This window comes from Onychostoma macrolepis, chromosome 18, assembly GCF_012432095.1.
Source record: "Onychostoma macrolepis isolate SWU-2019 chromosome 18, ASM1243209v1, whole genome shotgun sequence".
In the NCBI taxonomy this organism is placed as follows: domain Eukaryota; kingdom Metazoa; phylum Chordata; class Actinopteri; order Cypriniformes; family Cyprinidae; genus Onychostoma; species Onychostoma macrolepis.
The window spans coordinates 3525212-3532300 of NC_081172.1; positions in this window are offsets into that span (position 1 = coordinate 3525212).

A 7089-nucleotide genomic window follows, 5' to 3' on the forward strand; every position below is an offset into this window, starting at 1 on the left:
CCGAGGAAGTGATGCATTGTCTACACGTAAAACAATATTTTGTTGAAATGTTGCAAAACTGAGTGTGTTGCAGAAAATGTTTAATTGGTGCCGTGTGTAAGAGGAAAGAGCATGAAAAATGCCTTTAGATGATCTCAGCCGCTTGGTCTTTTTTTTAATGTAAATAATAAATGACAAGGGACAAATAATAGCACATTCGAAATGTTAAAATATACCATCAACTCCTACAACACTGCAAAGCTTTGAGGTTTTTATTCCTTGTATTGAGCCAGCAGGTCAATCTGTGACATTTAGATCTTCTATTGGTCAAAAATCTTTTAGAAGTGGGCATTTCATAGCAGAATAGAGCCGGTCCTGAATGTGAGTTTGCAGTCAGTTGAAGAGAGAATGAAAATGTTGTCCCAGGAATCATATGAATATAAATATGAGTCTATTTTAAATGGTGATCATGTGGAGGCTGAACATCAAGTTCCATCTTGAGAGTATTTTATTTTATTTTATTATTTATTTATTATTATTTTTTATTTATTTAATAAAAATATTTTATTTCCTTTTTTAAATTATAATTTCTTATACAGAATTCTTACATTCAGATAAAATATTTCAAAGTCACACTTTTTTTTTTCTCACTAGAATAATGTGTAGTAATGAATTGCTCACAATAAGAACTTGTTTTAAAATAGTAAATTATTTCAATTATGATTTTATGTTGACTTAAGTTAAGTTCATGGCCCAGGCCATGTCGCAAATAGGTATTTTATTCAATTTTATTCTATTATTCTATTTATCCATTGTCTGTGTGACTAATATTTTAATCACTGAAGATAAATTTGAATTTAAACGCATTTTATTATTTTATTATGCACATTTACAATAAATTTACAGGGTATCAACATACAAAAAAAGCATAATCTGAAATGGATTCCTTTTAATAACATGTTAATCAGGAGAGCAATGAAATAGTAAATATTTTGACATAGAGCAGCATAATTTAAACCTACATTTACAAGTGCATAAGGCAGTCAAGTGAGGGAATCTCATGGAGAAATATAATTCCAAAGGTAGATCCCAGATTAATCCTACTAATCAGAGAGAGAAGTGTTGTGTTTGCCTTTAGTTCTCTCAGTATTTTGTAGCTCTGGTGCTTATTGAATTCAGTAGGTTCCAGAATTCTCTGTGTTCCTCTACCTGCACATTCATATCTTCCATTTACGGTACTGGGACTCTCTACCCCCAATTCACATCAAACGTCCCTTGTGAGACGAATGCAGACAAACAAATGAAGAATAAATAAAGCTGCGTTACAAATGTCAGCTTGTGCTCTCGGCGGCATCGCATGGGAGTAAAAAAAGCTCCAAAATAATGAGACATTATGAGCAAGTGCAGTTTATCTCAGTGCGCGCAGGAGCGTGAATCAAACCTCTCGCTTTCCTGCGACTTCCAGAGGTTTATTGGAGAACATGGATCAGATTGTCAGAGTCTCACCCAGAGGACTGGGTCACTTTAGCTGTAGTTGTGTTCCTGCTGCTACACCTCATTCTGCGGTGTGTAAGGCCAACACGAGATTATGTTAACCTCATTTTATACAAGATGGAGCTTACGGCAAGCTGATATTGAAATACAATATACTGTTTTGCAGGTGCGGTTGGTTTGGGTGGCCTGGGTAGTTTGGGGAATGAAAATGGAAATTGTCATAAAAAATATTCTGCTTTATCTATTGTTGTTTCGTCCTGGCATGTCATGTTCACTGACTGGCTAGAGTCAGAGTGCACAGGGTTCTTTCACAGTCTGTTTGGAAAGATGTGTTTGCTATATATCAAAATTGGTACACTGAGGACTTTTAAAGATGAGGTATGAATTTACCAAAATTTACCAAAAAGGTTAGTGACATCAAATCTGCCTCAGGTTTCTCTTTCTTTCTTTCTTTCTTTCTTTCTTTCTTTCTTTCTTTCTTTCTTTCTTTCTTTCCTTAATTTAATTTAATTTAATTTAATTTTTAACTAAAAAAGGAAGTTATTAAGAGACAAGTAAGTTATCTAATGCATTTGTTTAAATATTCTATTCTATTCTATTCTATTCTATTCTATTCTATTCTATTCTATTCTATTCTATTCTAATTGTCATACAGACATTTTAGCTGATTTAGTTTTTGGATTTGCCAAAGTTTACAAGGTCACTGACAACAAATCTTTCTAATACCTTCAGAAGTTTGTCTGAGACTGCCTCACAATTATGTAGATCAGTTTATTTTACAGTATAATATTTTATTTTATTTTTATTTTTTCATTATTTTTATGCATTTTATTTCATTTGTTTATTCATTTTGTTTTTGCATCCTGGATAATGTTAACTAAAAAGGGAAGTCATTTGTGACCCTGCACCACAAAACCATGTCATAAGGGTCAATTTTTTTGAAATTCAGATTTATACATCATCTGAAATCTGAATTAATAAGCCTTTTCATTAATGTATGGTTTGTTAGGATATGACAATATTTGTCTGAGATACAACTATTTGAAATCTGGAATCTGAGGGTGCAAAAAAATCAAAGCTACATAAGACTGGTCTTGTGGTCCACGGTCCCATTTAAGAGACAAAATTGTTACATTTCAATAAAACACTACAAAAACAAACTTTTTGTCTGTGTCATGTAGCAATTGGTCATTCTATTCTATTCTATTCTATTCTATTCTATTCTATTCTATTCTATTCTATTCTATCGCCACACCTTATGTAGGTTAGTTTATAATATTTCTTTAAGAACCCCGTCTCTAAACTGTGCATATGAACTTTTATCGACACTTTAGATTATTTCACAATATTAGGTTAGCACATATCAGTAATATTGCTTTTCCTGTCTAAAATGCCAAAATAAGCTACAATATGGAGCTGCCCTTATGACATCCATCAACGGGAGACTATCCACAGCATATTCGGCATATCTTCTGTATTATATTTGTGAAATAATCAATCCTTATTACTTTTGGACGGACAGACTCTACACAATTTTTACAGCTCACAGAGCTTGCCGCATCATTATTTGAATGAGTTTTCTTCAATGCCGACCTATTATTGTTGCATAGATGATCATTTCAGATCAACATGCCTCTAAATGGCACATAAAATACAAAACTCGTGGCTTTGCATGCGTGTCTAAGCGGGCCGTTCTTGGCCAGAATGAGCTGTGGACCAGATCGTAGTCATAAGTCTGGTTTAACGAGTTCAACCCTTCCATCACTCTTCCTCTCTGGCAGACGGTTTTCTCTCTCTAACTCTCTCCATTGTCGGCTCACACTTTTGACATCCATGACTGCGCTTGGATGCAGATTGCCATTTTGGATGGTGATTGCCCATCGGATTGCCATATGGTAACGTCCCTTCTGGACAATGCAACAGGATGCTAAGTGGCTCTGGAACGTGAACCAGCCGGGCTCGAGTTAACGCCTCTCACGTCTAATTGAGAGCCGGCACAAAGCCGTTCCTCCATCTCAAGCCCATTCAGATCATCTATTGTTTTAGAGCTGCCTCTCGCTGCACAATAGACCGCTTTATTTCTCATCGGCCTTGACAGCGAGAGGGAAGAGGCTGCTATTTTTAAAAGCATGTGGGTGACCGCGTTAGCTAATAAACGCTCACATTACACCAGCCAGCTCAGAGAAGAAGAAAGAGCGGGAGAGAGAGAGAGAGACAGACACAGCACGCTCAGGCATTCAACAATTTGCAGCTGCACAATCCTGACTTCTCATTACACGGAAAATCCACTCCCATCAGCCGCAACGCTCCTTCAGACACCACCTCCTATACTTTATTTAAAGCTCTGTCTAAGGATAGTATTACCAGTGAACACAGGCAAACAGGCATCAGCCATTCTCTCGCTAATGTACCGGATGATGTAGTCACATATCACAAAGCTAGAAGTCAATTCTGTGCATTTTACCCCTCTTTCTCTCGCGGCTACCGCATCCGATGCGATTTACCGTTCACGGCCATTTAGGAAGACACATTTGCGGCTGGCTTCCACTCGCCGTGAGAAAGGAAAAAAGATTCGCATTAGATGAACTGGATGTTCTCTGCCAGTTCGTTAGAATTGGCGGTGCTTGATGGATGGTTATAGATTTGCTGCTCCAGCAGCGTTTGGCCCTAATTGGAGTCTTATCTTGACATCTGTAAATATATGGGCATTGACTGGCCGGTCAAATGCATTAGCTATTGTGGTGGTGGCACCTCATTTGTTTTCGCCACAAAATACTTTTCACGCCGTTTGCAGACAGAGTTTCATAAACACGGTGTGTTTGCACTTTCCAGAGCTTTATGGGAAAGCCTGGTGACATTTTTGGATGCCGAATGATGCTAGTAGTACTACAAAATGCTAAATAGCTTAGTGATATATCAAATCAAAATGTACTTTTGTTTTGCTTTTGTTTGTCATTCCGTTCTTTTTCATTTGTTTTATTTTTAGATGTTCCAAAGACAAAAAAAGCTTTCATCCTAAGCTTTCAAAAAAATATTTTGCACATTAACTATTTTATTTTATTTTATTTTATTTTATTTTATTTTATTTTATTTTATTTTATTTTATTTTATTTTATTTTATTTTATTTTAGTTTATTTTAGTTTAGTTTAGTTTAGTTGAAGGCATAGTCCGTCAATCAATCAATCAATCAATCAATCAATAGTAAAATAAAAATAAGTAATGAAAAATCATTTAATCACCTTCATGATGCTCCAAACCTGTTTGACTAATTGATTTGTTTATTTATTTATTATTATTATTATTATTATTATTATTATTATTATGTGATACACAAAATAATACATTTTTGAAAAAATTTAATGTTTTTTGGTCCATACAACATTGAAAAAAAAAACCTGCTGGAACATTTTTTTTTTTTTTTCAGTGTATACTTACATTATGAACATTTGCATTGACTCTTTTCTTAAATTGAAATTAAGTCATACAGGACTGAAATTACATGAGGGCGAGGAAATGATGACTCATTTTCCAATTTATGGAAAACAGACACACAGTAATTCAATGCTGGTTAATGTAATAGTTTCAAGTATTTTTGTTGCTGTTTTTGTCTTGCTGAGTACACACCGTTATGATAAAAATAGGTTGCAAATGTTCTTTCATGTTCATTTAATCCATTACATGCTAAATAGTTGAACTTTTCCTCACTTCTACAGCCAAAATAATAAATTAATATATCAGCAAATTTCTGTCACTTGCGTCAGCAGTGGAGTTACTTAGACTTTCATTTGCAAATCCAGACAATAGTTTCTAGCAAGATTATAATTACTTTAGAGTACTCCAGCATTAATAGCTAATGCCATGAATTTGGGCATAGAGAGCCAATTTATAGAGTTAATGTGTTTTATCACTAATAGCACAGTGATTAGTGATTGTTACCTCATATTACTTCTGCATGAGTTTCTCCAGAGTGTTCAAATAACTGTGGCACACTTCTTATCGCTTGATTACGACAAGAGCCATTTATCTCCATTAAGGCTGACAGCCTGGGTGTGTTTGCATGTGGCAGGAAACTGTCGGCGCATTACCTGATGCATGTATATTTGCTTAAAGGAATAGTTAACCCCAAAATTAGCATTACTTACTTTCAGACAATCCGATATGTAGATGAGTTTGTTTCTTCATTGGAACAGATTTGGAGACATTTAGCATTATAATACTTGCTTACCAATGGATCCTCTGCAGTGAATGGGTGCTGTCAGAATGAGAGTCCCAAGCAGCTGATAAAAACATCACAATAATCCATCAAGTTTTCATTTCACAAGATGATTTTATTGTGATTATTGTAATGGTTTTTATTAGCTGTTTGGACTCTCATTCTGACGGCACCCATTCACTGCAGAAGATCCACTGGTGAACAAGAGACGTAATGCTACAATTCTTAAAATCTGTTCTGACGAAGAAACAAACTCATCTTGGATGGCCTGAGTAAAATTTCAACAAATGTTCACTTTTGGCTGAACTATTCCTTTAATGATCAAACAGCCTGGAAAATCCACAAAGGAAGAGTTTATCGGTGGATGCTTGAATGTGACGTTGATGATGGATCGTTGTGTCATATGGTGTCAGGTTTCAGTGGGCGGGGCTAAGCGTGTGATTCAGCACGGTTGTCGTCGTCGGGTGGCACTCTTTGCTTTCGGAACGCCGCTCTGCTTCCAAAACTGTTTCTGTGACAGTTGCCATGGAAACTGGGAGACTCTGATTTGCCCTAAGAAGTTTGTGTATGAGTGTGCATATGAGTGCATGAGAGAAAGATAAACATGAGGCTTATATGTGCATTACAGTTACAATCTGTTCTTATCTACACTCGACCAAGTGTGTGTGTGTGTGTGTGTGCACGTATAAAGGAGATTGATGGTTTATTTTAGTGCGTCTTGCAGTTTTTGTGAGGCCCATTTCATCATTGCACGATATGTGTGGTGGAAAATCTTTCTTCTTTGGCTGCCAGTGTGCTGATGGGAGATTTTTATTCCATGCAGCAACCCTAAGTGCTCAAATAATCTCCATTCTCAAATATCTAATAAGCTTTTTTATTTAATAGATTATATAAATGGCAATAAAAGGTGTTTCCTCCTCCTCCAAATACTTATCAGAAAGAAGTTATTAAATGATGGGGGAGAGGGGCCACCGGATGGGGAGTTGCTATGGCGACAGACCGGAGTGCCGGCAGTAATTTGTGGGAAAGCGCATGGCATTTTCTTCTTCTTCTGCAACACGGACCTGACTCGCACAATAGCCGGACTCCATCGACTACGCTGCAACAAATAACTTCCTGCTTCTAAGAAGTTTGCTGAACTTCACAGGGAACAGAAACGTGCTGGGAGGTTCTGTATTACTTCTGTTATTCTGCAAACTTTTTGGAAGGGTAGTTTGCATTTATTCGGATGTCAGCCGATGCTAACACTCAGCTCACTACTTCATATAAACAACCTCGTGTACATTTCCCTGTGGGAACTTTTCCTTCACATCTTTCTCGTAATATAAGCTAATTAGCGTTTCCTAAAGCAAGCATCACTGTTATTGTAGCTCATACTTGGTTACAAACCACTAATGTGCTG